The sequence below is a fragment of the Crocodylus siamensis genome, chromosome 4, assembly GCF_052110815.1.
Source record: "Crocodylus siamensis isolate JL-2025a chromosome 4, ASM5211081v1, whole genome shotgun sequence".
In the NCBI taxonomy this organism is placed as follows: Eukaryota; Metazoa; Chordata; order Crocodylia; family Crocodylidae; genus Crocodylus; species Crocodylus siamensis.
The window spans coordinates 81,995,799-82,015,321 of NC_143398.1; the positions used below are offsets into that span (position 1 = coordinate 81,995,799).

Below are 19,523 nucleotides of genomic sequence, written 5' to 3' on the forward strand. Positions count from 1 at the left end.
TAGAATTCCACAGCTCGTTCAGTCCCTGCCAAACTGCAGGGATGGTTCGATTTCTGTTCTGAACCAGGGTACTCAGAACTGGTGTGGAAATAAAGCAGTAGCCTGGGAGCCTGAATGTCTGTTCCCTTTCCCAGACATGAGAGCCTGGACACCTAGTGACATCTTCCACGTGGGAGAGCCCAGATGCTTGGGTTCCCAAGCTTCCTAGTTCTCACAACAGGGAGGTGGAACGCAGACATCTGTGTCTTCCCTGCTGGGAGATGAAACCTGGGTGTGTGGTTTGGGGTGACCTGAAAAAGATTTTCAACAAAAATACCAGCCCAAACGCAGCTCCTTATTCAGTGCCTGAGCTCCCCTAGCTGGGCAATGGAACCGCCTATTCCACAGCACAGTCCATGCCAGTTTGCAAGCACCTACATGGCTTCTGGCCCTGGGGGGAGGAAAGGGGTCAGACAGGGGATGCACCATGGCTCTGTTAGTGTCTCCTTTGTTTACAGACTCCACATTTGTACATGGGAGACCAAGGCTTGGAGACTGAAATGCTGGATCCAGGATGGTGAACCAGACAGCTGCAAAGTACGTGAGATGTGTGTAACGCACCAGCAAAATAAGGAACAAATGCAACTCCATGTGGAGGGGGAATAGGCTGGCAACTGCTTATACCTGTACTGTCACAGCACTTGAACAAACCACGCAGGCCCAAGCATGTGCTGCAAAGGTCCAAGAATGAGGTGTCCGTATGGCCACCTGTTCTCTGAGGGATGGTTACACCACTACAGAGCTCAGGGAGTCTCAGTGCACAGAGTCAAAAACTGCTTGTGATCCAGCTACAACACCCCTGAGTGGCATCAGCACCATCTCCCATAGAGAGACCACAGCCCTCTCAGCCTGGAGTATTAGGAAAGGCTGATGTCTATTTGGATCGCTTTTGTTTTAACTTAGAAGGCTTTAAGAAGTACTGCAGGGTAGTTAGAACTCCTCTGCCTCAGTCCTTTTTAAATGTCTGTACCTAGCCTGAGAGGGAACTTATTTAGCTAATTGCCTCAAGCATGTTTTTATTGAATTATTATTAGTTGTTGTTCAATACAGAGACACAGACAAATGTTGTATTACAGTGAATTCACAGGTCAGATGCTAACTTCAGTAATTATTAGTGTTAGACCCCTAGTGGCATCCAGCGACTAGGAAGATGACAATCCAATTGCTCATGGGTCCTGTTACTCATTAGCCAGAGCAAGTAGGGAGCAAACACCAGCACACATTGCTTGCAACAGCTTTTTTCAGAATGGAGACAGTTTCTGGCAAAGGTCCCTCACAGACTCACAGCCCGTGAACTAGGGGACCTGCACTGAACATTAGTTTTTTTCACAATTCATACACCTTGGCTTATAGTCATTAACATTTATTCCACCTTCACCCCTCCTTTGGTTTTGCCCATAACTCCTCTTATCTCAAGCTTCACCTCTGTTTACTGTTTACTTCATTACCACGGAATTGCCTGTCCATTTCATTCATTTACATGTCTTGCTATGAGCACGTCTAAGACCTTCACTCCTCTTCTTTGGTCACTGGATGGGCTTCGACCAAAACCTGGAATCTTCTAGAGGCTTCTTCACCAATCACCATTCACATTTTTGCATATGATTAATTTGGATTCTGTTACCAGTTACATGTTTTTCACATTTCAATCTGTTTTTTAGTTCCATATTGTACCATTTTCCACATTCCTAAGACTTCACCTCATTCACAGCACACAGACTCACACAGACTTGCTTGAAAATGGTTGAGGCAGTTAAGATGGTTACTTAGCATAAGCACTCATAAGCAAAATCTGCTTTACCTTCTCCCGATACATATTTTACAACACTATTATATTGTTAAGAAAATGCTTGCCTAATCATTTTACAATGTTACTTTAAATATATCATTCTGCCCTGTGGTTAGCAGCTCTGCTAGGCCCCAGGTTACAGCCTTCTATATAGCTGCAAATCCAGTGCTCCCCAAGATCCAAATACAGTCACCCTAACAATCAGTATCTGTACAGAAAGATGCAAATAATAAAGTAAGGTGCATGAGTGCTATGGAAATATGGAAATATTCTTCTCTGGGAAACTGTGCTTTGACATTGTGAAGAGGCTTCTGTGTTATAAAGACCTTGAGAGCTGTGCTACCAAAACATGTGGTTCCTAGTAAAACCACCAAACCGAAGAAATCAAAATACAGGAAGCAGTGATTTGGATAATGTCTATAAAATTTATGACTTATGTACAAGGTTGAAGAGTCCTTTTGCTAAGCTGCCAACTCCATTTTGAATGAATAGCCCAAAGGCTATCAACTAGAATAAATTCGAGCGTAGTGGTCATTGCCACACTTGTTCAACATCTGTTTGCTTCTTGTAGACTGGTATACTCGTTCTTAGACTGTTGCCTTTTTAATACAGCTAGCAAGATACTTTAATGAAATGCTCATTCACCCACACACAATAGGGATAGGTGGGGGAGGAAAGTGCAACAATTACAGGATGTTTTGCACAAAAGAAGTGGTAACAATCTTTATTGTTAAATAAATAATACCTTCTTGAGTATGTTCTCCCCTTTATTAAATTTGCTTTTGTTAGTTTAGTCCTATAATTTTTTTGCATGAAATCAGAAGAATGAAATACTGCCAGAAGAATGAATGGCTACTATGGTTGATCATATTTACAAAAAAGCAGGTTTCTCTGCAGGGTGGTTGTTCCCCTTGATTTGTACTTGTCATTTTTCCCAGCCCAAACAAACTTGCTGGGCAGGAGTGATGTTTGTGTTTTGTTAATAGTTATAAAAAAAACTGCTCTCAACTTCCATAGTTACAGCTTTTTTAGTACGTGGGTGTACTGCTGTTTATCACTTCCAGCAGCTTGAAAAGACATAACTGGTGCTGCCAATTATGTAGGCTTTTAACAATGTCTCTGCAATTGTTAAAGTGTGTACCCTCTCATTAGGAGACAAGGAAGGTATAAATATACTCTCTGGGAAAGCGTAGGTGGGTAAGAAAGTGGAGGAAGCAAAAGTTTATGAAATAAACTGTTAGGCATTACTGAATTCTAATGAGATGAAAGGCACACAATTACTCCTTTGTCAAAGGTGATATAAATATAGGGGAAAACCTCATTCTATTTACTGAAGCAAAGTAAACAATTGATAAAAACAAGTAAAAAAAAAAAAAAAAGGAGCCACTATACATATTTTTTATTGTTCTCATTAATTCTTTTGTTATAACGAATATATAAAATACTGATTCCACCCCCCCTCCCACCACCTTTCAGAAGCATGCCAAAGCATTTAGTAGCTTTCCAGAATATGAAAATACACTCCAAAAATACAGTAAAAGGTGTGGCAGCACAGTAGAGGACGCTGCTATGCAAAGCCACCCACCTCACTGTGCCAGGCCCAAAACAATGCTTCGGGAGTCTCCCCTGGGGTGCCTATATCCAGCTGTCCCCCTTCCTGGAGCACACCCACAAACCTGGGATAATGCTGCCAACACCCAAGCACTGGTGTGTTTTCGGGCTCTGTGCATCCCAGGGTACGCAGACCCTGCAAGCCTTAGAGGTGCTTAGAATCACAGAATCAATGAGTCGGAAGGGACCTGGACAGATCATCAAGTCTGACCCCCTGCCATGGGCCGGAAGGAGCACTGGGAGTGGGAGGGGTCATAAGACCCCAGCCAGGTGCCCATCCAGTCTCCTCTTGAAGATCTCCAGGGAAGGTGAGAGCACCACCTCTCTGGGAAGCCTGTTCCAGGCTCTGGCCACCCTTACCATGAAGTAGTTCTTCCTAATACCTAACCTAAACCTATCCTCCCTCAGCTTGTGGCCCTTGTTCCTGGTGACTCCAAGGTAGGCCCTGGTGAACAGACTTGCCCCAAGTCCCCGCTGCTGGCCCCTGATAAGGTTGTAGGCAGCCACAAAGATGCTTCTTTCTGCCATCCAAAGATAGCCTCCTGTACCAGAGGAAAGTAAATAGTCAAACGCACCTTAGCCAGGCAAACCAAGGGAGCAAAAAGGCCTGTTTCTCCCCTAAGGAATTTACAGCCAGGCACACTGTAACCAGATACCTCATTATTGATCAGGGAGAGATAGTGGTGGAGGGGGTAGAACAAAGTATGTTGAGAGAAAACATCTTGCGCAATTTCTAATCAATTGAGTCTTCCCAACGTGGGCTCAATGGCCTGTTTAATATAGTACTAAGCATTTTAGTCACAATCTACTGGCCGATTTCTAGGTCTGTTACTTACAAATCATCTTCAGGCAGCAGCCTGAGGTCCTTGCTTGTGCGCTTTTTCCAAATTGCCTCTGGAGGAGGAGAATAAGAGGAAGGTCCCTTCCCCTCAGGAATTTTTACAGCCTGGTTGCCTAGGTGACCAGGATGACCAAAACCATGCAGCCAGAGTGAAAAACCAGAGGGGTGGCTGAATGTCACAATCCAGGGACATACAGGGGGATTTCTACATGGAAGGTTGTCTAACAAAATCTAAATGACTAAGAAATTCGTGTTCGATGATGCATTAAAAGTTTCCACTTTGTACTCTAAAAACTGTAACACAGGTTAACTATGGGTCAGTCCATTATTATGATTTATAATGGTTTAAAATATGTTTTTCCTTTCCATTGCTTTCCCATTTCTTTTGTTCCTCCCTCTTCTGTGGACTACTAATTTTTTTATGTCTCCCCCCCACCATCTCATTCTTTCCCCTTTCTACAAGACTCTCCTCCCCTAAATAACAGCCTGTTTTATTGATCTTATTACTATAAAATTAACAGAGGGCCTGTAGTCCTTTTGCTATGAACAACATAAACACAACTCCCAGTAAGGAAAAGTTCAGAAAGCAGATGAAAACTGAACAAAAAATATTTCTAAGAGAAGTGTAATAAAGGACAACAAAAGAACATGTTTACTTCAGATGCACCAAGTTTCAGCTTGAAAAACCTGTCCTCTGCCCAGATACTTGTTTCTTTTTTTACTTGGCCATTACCCAATTAACACTGCGTTCCTCTGAGTTTAACCCTCTTCTAGGAGCTTTCCTCAGCATGCCTTTTCTTATCTCATCCTTTAATTCTAGGAAGGAAAAGCAGCTGCAACTTTAAAGTGATTAGAGTATATTTAAGTACCACAGGCTACACCTTTACATGCTAAGTATGCTTAGTTCCTGTTTTGATTGGTTGCTCCCCTTCACCCCCCCCCTCCCCACCCCTTCTTCATTGTATGTTTTTTGCCTTTTTCTTGTTTCTATGGCTGGCACATTCTAGAGACAAGGTCCTGTCATGGAGAAAAGAAAAAAACAAAGGTTGTAAATTAAAAGATTTTAAGGTGTTTGTTTTATAGTGATAACTTCTTATTTTGCAGTCGAACTATTCTGCTCATTTGTTTTTAAAATTCTTGCATGTAAATCTTGGTCTGAAGGGAATGAAAAACTTTGCAACTTGAATAAACAGACAAAACAAAACACAGTAAATACTAAAATCCAATGGAAATGTGGGTATTTACAGTATCATTCTTATCCATAGTCATCATTGCTATATAGCTGTTTCCAGTGATGAATGTAAGCAACCAGGTCTCCCTACTGAGAAACAGAAATTAAGCATTGCTGAATATTATCTCTACTCAACGTTTCTAGGGTTTCCAGGGTGGCAAGAGCAGTGTTTTGTCTGTGGTGCTGATAATTCTTCACATTGTTAATCTAAAGTCATTTTTACCCTGAGGAAGAACCTCACTATTGTTCATGGTATCTGGACAGGCGAACAGGAAGGGCAAAGTTTCACAAGTCAAAGAATGAAGTTTCAGGAAGAACAGCATAGCTGATGGTACCAAAAGCACCTGATTTGTCATTGTCAAAGAATATTAAATTATTACAAAAACTGGTATTTCTATCCAGTCCTTTGCCATTTCTGAGGAACTTTTCTTTAACAATGATAACCAGTTTGCTACACTGGTCCTTTAATTATGAGTGCCATAGTAGGGCCATTGGCAGAATTGAGTTTGGTTTCTTTCTTTTTCATGTTATGTAATTTCCATTTCAAACTGCAAAATTCGATATCTTCCATGTTACAGGGGTATAGGTTGTAACCGTCTTGGTCTAAGGACATAGTAGGGCAAATGTCTTATCTGCAGGCAGTCAAGACAGTTCTCTTACAGAGCAGTCACGCATTCAGGGCTTAATACTGCAATTGGTTTAGCATGTGTAGATGATGAGGTTCTTAGGCTAGACCAGTGGTTTTCAACCTGTGATCCACGGACCCCTGGGGGTCTGAAGATTCTGTCTAAAGGGTACACGAAAAATTACTTCGATCAGTCAGAGTATACAAATACCCACACTTCCAATTCAAAGGGGTCTGCACCTCCATTTTAAATGTGCAGATGAAAAAAGGGTGAAAATCTCTGAGCTAGACCATCAGGCTATACTTGTATGAGTACATATATGTATCAGTGTCTATTCTCTCTTCTTGAAAATCCCAACTGGATTTATTTCATAAATGTGTATGAACATACATGCATGTATGCATTATCACTCACGTATAGTGTTGTATTCCATGTTCTTTAGCTGTTTCCATTTTGTATTGTTTCTCTGCATGTCCTATACTCTTGTACCATTTGGTCCCCAAGTACTTTTTCTTTCTTAATGGTTTATGACTCTCTCTGTTCCCAGCTGATTTTCTTTCTATGTTCTGGAACTATGATTTGTTTAGTTCAGTATCCCCAAAAAGGTGTGCCTGGCACCTTCCAGCAGTGGTTTCCTTACCTCAGACCCTTACTAGAGGGCAGGGTCTGGTGAGACTCCTTTTCCTTCTTTCTCATGAAAAAATGGAGCTGGCTTGTTTTCCTTCTAGCTCATCCTGTTGCCAGAATTTGGCACCTTCTTCTCTTCTCCATTACAGGTTCAAAATGAGGGAGGAGTTAAGGGAAAGACCTTTCTCCCTGCTTAGAAGTGGAGGTAAGGAAAATATAAGGTCTGAAAAGTCATATTTATGTTTTGATGGCATGCAGCAATTTGTGCTTCTTCTCTGCTTCCTCTAACCCACGGTAAAGAGAAGATAAAGTCATTTTTACATTTTTACATCCTTTCATAAAAAATAAAATGGTGTTTTAAATGTACTATAAATATACACTTAAACGTTATAAGTCATCTTCTAAATGTGCCTTTCATATAGAGGGGGAAATTGAAACCACATGGACAACTCAACAGAGAATGTAGCTCCTGGCCTAAGAAGTTTTTAAAAATCAATTTAATGTGTTCTAACCTAAATTACAAGGAAAGAAACATAATGCTTTTGTGTGTATTTAGCACCTAACACAAAATGGTACTCAGATTCTAATGGGAGCTTCTGGGTAGTACTGAAATATAAGCAATGTAAGTATCCTATAGTATCCAGATATGCAAATAATAGTTTTCCCTTCTTGCCTATGTGTTTGCTCATTAATGCAGATGTTGCATAAAATTTGCAGGATATTTGGAAATACATAGTGGTTTTTTATACACCGATTAACTGTTAAAACTCATAGCTACAAATCTTTGTAAGTAATTAGGACTAAAATCTTCTTAATTTGCCTAACATTTACTTACAAAAGCAAGATAATGAACAGTTAAGCTACCTGACAGTACATGTGCTTTACTTTTTCACGCATCTCTCTGCCACCACATTTCTGCTCCAGCACAGATTATCAATTATCTACCTAGTTCTGCCCAGTTTCCACGCAACCATTTCTATCATCTCATTTCTCCTGATCCTAATTTGTGAATGTTATGTTGTGAATATTTGGCATAACAGCTAATTGTATTGAGAGGGTGACTTAGTAAAGATGTGTTTTCAAAGGCTGGTAAATAAGAACAATGACAGCCTTAGCTAGCAGAAGTAAGGTGAAATTACTGTATTTACCTGAATACAAGATGACTTCAAATTCAAGACCCCCCCAACCATAATTAAATTGTATACACCTATACTTTTCCATGTATAAAATCTGATGATTGGATTGTTATCTTAAATTCATCCCCCCCACTCTTCTCAGTGCTGTGGAGGGGAAGATAGAACCCTGCACCCCCCCAGCCATTTGCCCTGATTGGTGTCCACCCCCTGGTCTGTCCCCCCAGCCATTTGCCACCCACAGTAGCTATTCCCTTACTGCCTGTCTCCCCTGTCACTCCCCACCACAGCTGCTTACCCTGTTCACCAGCTCTGGCTCTGACTACAGGCATGATGCACATGGTGGCTCCAGCCCTGGTCTAGCTAGGCATCAGCAGCTCCAGCCCAAGCCTAGGCCTGGGGCAGGTGGCAATTTTGACTGTGACTGCAGCTCCAGCCTCAGGCCAGGGCCAGGGCCAGGGCCAGGGCCAGTGCCACAGCTGGAGCTGCAGCAGCTCCCCTGCCCTGGTGTGGTCTCCCCCATACTTATACCACATAGTCTCCCCATGCTTCCCCTGCTAGGTGCCCCCACCCCTGCACTCTCCATTCATTGTGCTCTCCTTCTGCTTTACAACCAGCCCTGGCCCCAGCACAAGGTAGATGGCAATCCAGCTCCAGAGCCAACTCCAGCTCAGGTAGCTGCAGGCCATTGCTCAAATCCAAGGCGGGAGGTGGGAGCTTCCCTTATACCGTAAGCAGGAATTTGTGTCTTTTATATTGAGTTTCTTTTACCATATAACTCTAACTATGGAGTAGCTAATCAGATGTCTTCATAATAATGGCCATGATTGCTGCAAGGTACAACATTTTGCATATGAAATCTCTGCAGGGAACAATATATCAAAATGAAATTCCCTGAAAAATGCCTCTTAGACAAATTCATTTTTCTGTGGTCTTGACTGAATTTTGATGACTTTTAAATACCATTGTAACACTCACAATTCCTCCTTGCTTGAAATAAATTGATAAAGTTTTGGTAGTGTTGGAATGATGTTGTAGACATACTGGTCCAGGAAATAGGCAAGAAGCAAGGATTTTAGTGGGTGATATCTTTTACTGAACAAACTTCATGGGTGTGATTGAATTAGACAAGCTTTCAAATGCAGTGCATTCTTCTTGGTTATTAAAGTAATAGTAAAACCATATCAATGAGCTGACAGTTTGAAGGCAGATTAACTTCCTATATGCATGAAATATTTGGCAGTCAGATGTGCTGATTTGTTACTATGCAATCACTATGAGTCACAATAGAAGGTTGATTCTGTAGTATGTATGGCCTTTTGGTATTTGCTGGATATGGAAGTGGTAGCTTTATAGACCACAAGCTAATCAGTACGTCAATGATGTGTGGCAGTATGAAAGTGGAAGGTAATGCCTAAGACCCCTTCCATTTATATTTCTGCATTAGTAGACAAACTTAGTTTGTGGGCCTGAATCTACAAACAGTACACAGCTTTAACTTTTGCAGATATGTTTATGCATTAATAATAATGCAGGATTAAAAACTATAAAAACCAAACCAAGAAGCTGTCTGTATAAAGACTAAAACAAAACTACTGAGTTCTCTCCTGCTTTTACATTAGTAAAAAGGGCGTAGTATTGAAAAAAAGAGGTAAAATGCATTTCATGTTGGTTTACATTAAATACCAACATTTTTTATTATTGAAGTGGTTAGTTTGAATCTGTCAGATTATGCCTTTATTAATAGAACTGAGTAAAATTAATTCTAAAATGAAGCAATAATAATGTGGTGTATGAGAACATACAGTTGAAAAATGAAATAAGCTTTTGTAGAGAGCTTTCAAGTTTTCTCTCCTATATCAAGCAAACATATTTCTGGAAGGCTTTGTCTATTCATTCCCCACCCACATGTTGTTTTCCTCCACTGTCCATTTTTCTTCTTGATTCTGGACATATTTTATCACTAAGATCTCACAGACATACTTGTACCATCATTATTATTCATTTGAGCAAAGTGCATTGCAGCAAAGACCCACACGTAAAATTAACTATAATCATTTACCATTTTCTTTCTCATGGGTTGAAGGTTTGTTTCAAAAAAATTTCATTGTATATGAAGTGCCAGGTGAGTCAACCTCTGAATTTTCAACCAGCATTAGCACATTTTTATATTCATGCTAAAACATCTATTAAAATTCTTGACAGACTTTTTCTAGATTGAAGTGTCTTCTGCTTCTGTTTATAAAGAAAAAAATGGCATTTTGACACTAGGGTCAGCTTCATAAGAGTGACTTAATCATTGCAGTGCCTGCTACCCACCATCTACTGGAATGCATAGCCCTTGACAAGGTATCAAGGGTACCCTATACCATGCATTGAGAAAGTTAAGAATCTAAGAACAAGAGAGCTAGTCAGTAAAAATGCTGCAAAGAAGGGTTGTATGCATCTAACTCTTTGCTAGAGGAGCATGTCTGTTTCTGCTCGAGATTCAAAACTGTTAACTTCTTTCTGGAGTTAATTGCCGTTGCCAGGTCAGCTTTCTCAAATAAATTCTCCCATGCACCTCTACTCTCACAAGTTCACTGAGAATTCTTGGTGTCAGTTCCTCTTGAACTAAAGGAAGATCAGAATTTCTGAAGGAAATTGATTATTATTGAGTTTTTAATTGCATCATCTTATGAGAAGAATACAAGATTAAAAATGAAATGGATGCAAGATTACTCTTCCATTCCTAAAAAATCCTGAATCTCAGATTCTTTCAGTTGTTCTTGGAGGAACATGCCATGTGTGATGTAATATTACATAAAGAAGGGTTTAAAAATTAGCTTATATCCTCAGTTGGCTTAAATGCATATACATCTACTGATATCAGCAGGACAATACCATGTTAGCTTTGGATCTGGGCTGAGATGTTCTGCCTCATCCTGTTTTGGCTTTCATGTGGAACATTCCTTTCTGTTGACTTGACTCGTTTTATGTTTAATGTGGATCATTGAGTTTTAACACATTTTAAACAACAGTATCTTCCTCTCATGTCATTTTTCCAAATTACTCAAATACTTCAAGTGCTCACTTTTTTTTTCTGTGAAAAATAGTATTCAGGCCCCAGACATTTTTCATATTTGTGCGACTGAAAAGAATCCTGACTCAAATCCCTATAGGACGAGAAGTGTGGAAGTGAAGAGAAACGTGTGATATACTTCTACCTGCTCTCATCACTGAAAATCCACAGTAGTGAGTCCCTTGCCTACTCTGTAATTTAGGCACGGAGCTGAGATGAACCATTTTGTGACACTCTCTTTACTAGTGGCAGATATCTGATCAGATAACTATGCACTCTAAATTCAGAAACTTTTTAATATAACTCAACAGGTTTGTTAATCTAGTGAGGCTGCCTGTCAACTTGGTTTACCAGGTGATGGGAAAAAAGCTCAAAGACAAGTAAAAAGCCAGAAGACCTGAATAAAAAATAAGGGGAGGCAATAACAGAAGCCTTAACAAGGTTCTCATGGAGGGAAGAGGACAAGTCAGATGCCTAAAATGTTTATATATTAATGTGAGAAGTGTGGGAAAAAACAGGAAGAATTGGAGATCCTAGTACAACCACACAATTATGATGTAATTGGGATTACAGAGATGTATTGGATAGTTCACATGACTGCAGTACCACCATGGACGGATATGACTTGTTCAGAAAGAATATGCAAAAGAAAAAAGGAAGTGTTGCCCTCTATATACATAAAGGCAAGGTACATGTGTTCTGAGGTGCAGTATGAAGGGGAAGGGAGGCTTGTTGAAAGCCTCTGGGTAAAGGTCAATGGGGAGAGCAACAGGGAGAATGTCATAGTGAGTGTCTGCTACAAGCCTCCAAACCAGGAGAAGGAGGTAGACAAGGCCTTGAAAAAATGAAGGGAAGCTTCCAAATCGCAGAGCTTGGTTCTCATGGGGTACTTCAATTATCAGGATATCTGCTGGGATAGAAACACAGCAGTGTACAAGCAGTCCAGCAAATTCCTGGAGTGCATGGTGGGGGGTGAGTATTTTTTAACAGAGAGGATAGAGATGCCGTAGAGGAGTAGAGAGGTGGGATGGTACTCTTTTTGAATGACTGATCACAAACAGAAGAGAGTGTAAGAAACTGGTTGAGAATGTGAAAGTTGAAGGTAACTTGAGCGACAGTGGCCATGAAATGATAAAGTTCAAGGTCCTGAGGGGAGGAATGAAAGAAAGCAGCAGAATAAGGACCCTACGGTAACCTGATATGCAACGTGAAGCTCTGCTGACATATTGGCTATGCAAACTGGAATTTTGCCCCGGTGGCTCTTACCCATTGCAGTTTTCACCAGAAGCCCCAATTCCGTGTTAGGCTTCAGTTCAAACAAACAGTCCTCATCCTTGTGCCACCATCCCTTCAATCTGCCCGTAAGCATCATTTCACTTCTAGGAGGTACTGTCCAACTTTCCTCCACTACCACTTCACACACTTCAGTTTGACTATCTGTAGTGTGCAGAGAAAAACATTGTCCCAGCAAGGAACAGGAACAGTCAGCAAAGTTTATACTGGCTTGGAATTGTTTAAGGAAGTTGGTTCCCAGCAAGATGTCTTGCCTGGCATCTTTCAATACAAGGAATGTGCATGGAAGCTGCAGGTCTTGGAAGTAGATGGTCGTACCCCAGTCCCCCAGGTCTGGGAGTGTTTCCCCATTAGCTGCCTTGACTACTAGGCTACAGAGTTGTAGATCACTTTGTGTCCCAGTTGTAGCTTGTGCCCATACCTGGTGATGTACAAGGGATACCTGGGCACCTGAATCTAGAAGAAATTGGCAAGGGACCCCTCCTAGCTTTCCTTCCAGGTAATACCCCAAACCTGTGGACCCAACGACTAGTACAGCCTCCTGCAGGCCTCTTCAGAGAAGCAGACTTTAACAAATGCAGGGAACTGATGAGCAGGATCCCCTGAGAAGCAAGTCTGAAGAGAAGAGGTATCCAAGAGAGCTGGCTGTGCTTTAAGAAGAACCTCTTAAGTACACAGGAGCAAGCTATCTCGGTGAGATGAAAAATAGGAGACCAGCCTGGCTAGACAGCAATCACTTCAATGAGTTGAAACTCAAAAAGGAATCCTATAAAAAGTGGAAACTTGGTCATAGAACTAGGAAAGAGTGTAAAAGTATTGTATGGGCATGCAGAGAAAAAATTAGGAAAGTCAAAGTCACTATTGGAGATGTAGCTGGCAAGGGACATAGAAGACAATAAAAAAGGATTCTACAAATATGTCAAATAAGAGGAAGACCAGAAAAACCGTAGGTTCCTTATGGATAGGGTTCTACTGAACTTCAGGAGGTGGCTGTATTTCACATACAGATCCCAGCGCAGCTGCCATTTTCAAGGGCTGATTGCATTGTCCCAACCCCCTCATTTCTGATTGGCTGAGGGGCCCCAGCAATCCCACCCCTCCCTACAGATTGCTAGATGGCCTGAAACCGCAGCTTAATTACTCGCGTAAGCCTGGGTAGCCATTAATCCATGCTTAAGAATGCATAGGTGAATGACTTTCCCAGGTTTAATCAGGGTAATTAAGCCATGGTTTCAGGTCATCCCCAAGCAAGAAGGCTGCACAAGCAAGTGGAACATGGTCCTGGACTAGCTGTGGCAGGCACCCAAAAGGCTGCAAGTGACTGCACCAGTGTCCATGGAAACCCGACATGGCTTGTCACCAGCAGTGAGTGCATGTGTGCAATGAGCTGTGCTGGGGCTTCGTGGACCCTAGAGCACCTGCTTGCAGTCTTTTGGCTGCCTGCTACAACTGGCCTGGGACCATGGTCCAGCTGCTTTTGCAGCCTCTCTGCTATAAAGGTGGTGAGTAATACTGATGAACAATATTTAACAGTAGGATATAAATGTTGCCTTAAACCAACAGGAAGTCATTTTCTCTCCAGAAAAATCATTAGAAAGAAGCTTGTGTTGACAGAGTAAGTTAGTACCAGGAAATAGGTCTTCATTAAATCACTCCCAATACAATTACATTTTTTACAATAAATCATGTTGTTATTGAAATATGTTATTTTGTTTCTTAAGGGAGAATGTGGTCTTTGAGTCATCTATATTCTTTTTGCATGGCGTTTTCAGCAACTGTTTTCCTATGTTCATCTTTTACTTATCTTTCAAGGTAGTAAAGGACAAATTAGTAGTTACCAGAAAACTTGTTTTTAATATTTTTGTATAATTATAAATGAAACTTTGTTCCAGTTTTTACAAGCGTTAGCACTTTAACAATGTTTCTTTCTGGAAAGAGTGACAAATTTTACAGAATCTGGGAAAAAAGAACTGGAAGGAACCTCAGAAAGCCAACTGACTTTGTGACTAAGACAATATTATACTTGGCATCTATCACTGAACTTTTTTAGGAATTTATTAAATTATTCTCCAAACATCTTGTACTTAAAAAACAATGGTATTTCCTAAATTTAAGTAAAGTAAAAAGTAATCATGAAAGCACCAAAACAAGTAGTAATATAAAAATATTTAGTAATATAAATTTTGCACTAATATTTTGCACTATTTGCAATAAACATTTGCACTAATATTTAATATTAGTGCAAATATTGTGCAGTAAGACTGAAGTGTATCCCATGCAAGATAAAAATATGGTACATAATTATGTACCATCATGCATATTAATGATAAAATCTTGACTGTCTACCTTAAGAATTCACATGAGTCTGTTGCCACAGTATCTGAGTTCTTTAGGACATTTAATGGATGCATTTTCATACCACAGTGACTCTTGTGGAGAATTTACCAGAGAGGTTTTTACCAAACAAAAGTTACATTTTGGCTATATTCCCTTGACACTAATACACTTTTAGTATATATTTATTTCTGTACCTAAAATTCAGTTGATACTGACAATTTTTCCAGTGGGGAAACTGTCCAGAAATAATATCTCTTGAACAGTGAGCTCATGTCTGAATTACGAGTAGAACTCAGATTGCTTAGTGCATCTTCAGGTTCTCTGCTTACTCGATCAGGCTGTCCCCATTCAGCTGTTTCACAATAAATACCACATGACTTAAAATAGATGGCATTTTCATAAGTCCCATGAAAAGGGGACTTGTGCTCTCTGTTAAAAGTCATCACTCACAAAAATGGGTACTCCACTTTTAGAGAATGACATCCTGCTGTCTGTCCTTTAAATGCAACTGTATTAGTCCTGGCCTTTGAGAAAACCATCACTGAAAAAAAGGGCCAATTTCATATTTGGATTAGCTTATCATTAAGGGGTTACCGTTGTGCTCTAAATATACACCTTGCCTTAGATGTATTATCATAAAGGGAAAGCTTTCACCATAACTTTGTCATTCTGTAGTAACTTATGCTCAAAAAATCCAATATGAAACTGAAATGCCAGAGTTTTTTGCACTATAAAAGGAATTATACAGGGGGAGGGAAGGAGCAAGGACTTTGAGTGAATATAAACATAAGGATGTCATTTACTTAATGTAATCTGAATAATACAGGATCTTGTGGGTCCAGAATAAAAGGGATTGATATATGATCAAGAAATCTTGACTTGGAGGATTAAATTTGAGTTTAGTTCTGGAATAAGGACTGTTTTCTGGGAGAAATGTGAACAAAATTGGCGTTCCCCACTTACTGTTCTATAATATGTATAGTTGGTGCTGACTGCAGAAATACTGTCAGCAGTCAGTATGTTTATGACCCATGCCTCTGATTCTCACTTTTAAGAGACAAGAATTCCTCCTGTTAGCCTTAGGACTTCCACACCCTGCAGTGAGCTATCTTGCTAGTTACATACAGAACTTTAACAATGAAATTATAGGATTTGTGGAAGTTCTCTTTTTCAAGATCACTGTCATGAAAAAATCCATCCTGTTACAGAAGCTGTAAGTCATACCTGTCAAGATGAGTTTTAGTTATATGAAAAGGGAAGGAAAAAACACTTCATACCCTGTACACAGCTGCGTGAGAAAAAGCATGCCAAAAAAAAATTCTCCTTTACACAGGGACTTTGCCAGCTTTCAACCCTGAGTAGGATTATATTGCAGAGTTAGACCCTTCTTTGTTGAATCTGTATCTGATGCTACTATGGCCTAAACCCTGCTGGAAATCTGTTTATTTATCTTCAGTAATCAGCATCAATTACATAAAAATCCTTGGGGTGGGGGTGGGACAGAAACAAATCTCATTCCCTTATATTCACTGAAGATTTTTTTCTGTCAAAACTGAAATGCAGTTAATGTGACCTTAACAATTTTGTGTTCTTAACTGTGAATTGAATCTGATTGGCCATGTTTTAATAAAAAATCTGTTTTGAATGTGTCTTAGCCAAACTATTAGTGTGAACATATTTTTTATTTGGAATGTCTTGGACAAGTACTAAGCTACGAAGATAAAGATGATAATTTTTTGACAATGGTATTAATTAACTTAAGACAAAAAATCAAATGCAGGAAGATATAATAATGAATCAAGTAAACTTATTTTGACTGACTAGAACATAGAAAAACAAGTTAAAATTAATGCCATGCCACACACAGTGCCTGCTCATTTTATAATTCATTTATGTAACTCAGTAGGTTGAGCAATAGCTCTCTGCATGAAAAGGTATAAGGCATCCATTTCAACTGTTAGCAAATTGTTATTAAACTGAGAAACTCCTGGCTTGGGGAATTTGTTCTAAATAATCTTTTGCCCTAAAAAAAAAAAAGACCGAAAACCTCCCCACCAAAACAAACCACCTGCTAATTGTATAAAGCTGTTCAAACAAATGATAAATATTTTAAAGCCTTTTAACTACATCTTGTAATTATAAGCTGTGTCCCTGAAAACATTTCAATAAAATGTATATAGGTCACAGAACACAAGTCTAACACATTTTCACAAGGCTTTAGGCTATGAGTTGTGGCACCCTGGGGTGCCACAGCAAGCAGCTTCAAAAATTTGGCTTTGTTCAGCAATGATGGCCAAAATTTGAGAACACCAGAGCCCAATGACTGACAGCTTATGCTCTCCCCTGCTAGGGAAAGGGGCAGGTTATATATAATGGGCAGTTAGCAACTCTAAAAAGCAGCAGCTGTCATGAGCTAGGAGAACTGCTCTCCTTACCCCTCTTAGTCTCTGCCTCCTTCCAAAGACCTGGGTCACCTTGGTCTGCAAAGGGCAGGGAGCAGAGGCAGCACAACTCCACTTGTCCCTGGGTACCAGAGATCGGTTGAGGTCTGGGGAAATCACGCCCCCACCCATCCACAGCAGGATCACCTGGCTCTGTTCTGTGATGGGGGACATTGGCAATGGCAGCGGGGTCCCCACAAAGCTCCTTGATAGCTCACTCCTGGATGGGTTATCAGGGAGCCAGCATTCTCCCTTCTTCCCTCCCTGTACCTTGGAGGGAGGAAGGAAAAGTGGAGGATCATGGGATCCTCCTGGACCTCTCTACCCAAGAAAAGCATATACCTATTCAAGTTAGTGTGGGAGGAGGGACATCTCTTTGGTTGGAAGTTACTCTCATTTTCTTGCAGAGGACAGTTCTCTTCCCTTGAACACCTTGCTGACTCTGAAGCGCATACTCACAAAAGTTAAAAGACAAAATACTGATGCTAACAGCATAGTGCAAGAGGATACAAGTTCAGGGCTAGGCCATCTAAGGTGAAATAATGAGGTATCCCTTCCAGGTTATCTTACTATATTAATAAGTATTTCAAGCAGGCTCCTAGTTGTCTAGTATGAAACCATGTGAAGTGCCTATCCTTGCTTCTTTAGTCTGGTAAATATTTCTTTTGCAATTAACTTGTGCTTATGTGCAGGAAGAGACATTCTCCATATGTGTGATAGGTGTCTCCTCCTGATTTACTTTTGTTTTCCTATTTCCTCCTCATTTACCTTGTTTTGCCTAGTGGTTTATGCAACTTAAAGAATGCTTTGAAGATGCCGGACTAAGAGTATAAGAAAGAAGTGACACAGCTAACAGCACGCACTTCAAGAGTGAGAAATCTCCCTGACACCAACTAGTGCTGCACCCAGCTTACTTGAGGAGTTGGAGAGAAACAGACCTCCTTTTTGTCACCAGTTTGGTGAGAAATCATCACCTTATAGCTAATTACTGGACTTTGCTTTGGCTTGGGCTCATTTGACTTGTAGGAGAAGTAACATTCTTAAACTGCAACAAAGGAAACATAGGCTGGTTTTTGGGTGAAAATTCTTCCTGTGAAGATGGTTAATCCCTGAAACAGTTCTCACCCAGAGAGGTGGTGGAATCTCCAGCTTTAGAAGATCTTAAGAGCAAGTTAGGCAAGGACTTGGCTGAGAGCTTACATAGGGATAACTGTGCTTAGACAGGGATAATCAGATGCAAATATTTTTATCAAAATGCTAGCCGCTATGGAATAATTGCCTGATAGCATTGTAATGTGAAAAGTAAGATGTTTGGTATATAAATATAAGATCATCTGATGCTATGATAAATTACTCTGTTAAGAAGCCATTAACTATAGAATGCTTGTATTAATTGGGGAATTAACTGGTTATCTGGCAATGCTTAAGCAATGAAAGCTAACAAACATCTGTCATCATTTAAGCAAAAACACTGTCTTTAAGAAGCATTTAAGTTTTGAAGAAAAAATTTCTATAAAAATGTAAGCTGAAGGACCTTTATGTATTAGCTGTTCTTAAACTGTAAAGTAACTGAAGGATTAGTTTAAAAAATGAATTAACAAACATGAAGTTAAAGCTCTAATTTTAAGTATTATTTAATAATTTACCACCCCAAAAAAATGAATATAAGCATAATGTTGAAGTAAAATTTCAGCCCTGTTATGCATGTATTAGCAGATTGTATATTCATAAATTGAAGATACTAATGAGCCTGTCATATCAAGGTATTAAGCCAGTGAAAGGTGACACTAGCTGATATAGTTTCATAGTTTCTGAATTCAGCAATGAGTTATGCCTTCTAACTTTAATCTTACCATTTGACAAGAATAACACAAATTTTTATGGCCATTTGTACTCTTATGTTCTTAAACTCCTCTGCACTATCATGCGTATCATGAACCCATCTCGACCCACATCTATTTAAGCAAGCAGACAGCAGAAACAAGGCTATGAAAGAGAAGAAAGAAGTCATGACACATCAAGAAACAGCAGCTTTCTAGCTTCTAGCTTCTGCAATATGAAGACATGATTGAAATTTCAAAACACTGGGAAGATGGAGTTTGGAAAAGCACTCTTAAGCGATTAGATTTCTGGTAATAATTTTAATGGGATGTTAAAATGCTGATGTAATTTAGTCTATTAAAAAGCTTCTGTTAAACAACAGATTGTACTTCTGAAAAGCAAATAAAAACTAACTTTGGTATACAAAGTGGAATAATGATGATTTGAATTTAATGATTCAATAATGTGAGTTTTTTAAGATCACTACTTGAAAAACTTTTCTTAACTGAAATTTAAAAAAACTGAGTCTTATACAACTTTTTATAGTTTGCTTATCTCTATCCTTTTTCAAACTTGTTAAATTATCTTCAATAAATAAAACTCAACATACATAACTCTTCAATGAAAGTCCTTTGCCTACTGACAGACTGTTTCATTTATCTATAATACACTA

At 39.7% G+C, this 19,523-nt stretch overlaps 1 long non-coding RNA gene across 1 annotated transcript; it reads left to right on the top strand.

The window, feature by feature from the left end:
- The first annotated feature begins 5,267 nt into the window (after window positions 1-5,267).
- On the top strand, window positions 5,268-19,277 carry LOC149865910 (uncharacterized). Its single transcript, XR_016441564.1, has 3 exons — window positions 5,268-5,325; window positions 6,914-6,969; window positions 17,812-19,277. It is a non-coding gene; the product is annotated as an uncharacterized LOC149865910 (long non-coding RNA).
- The last annotated feature ends 246 nt before the right edge of the window (window positions 19,278-19,523 follow it).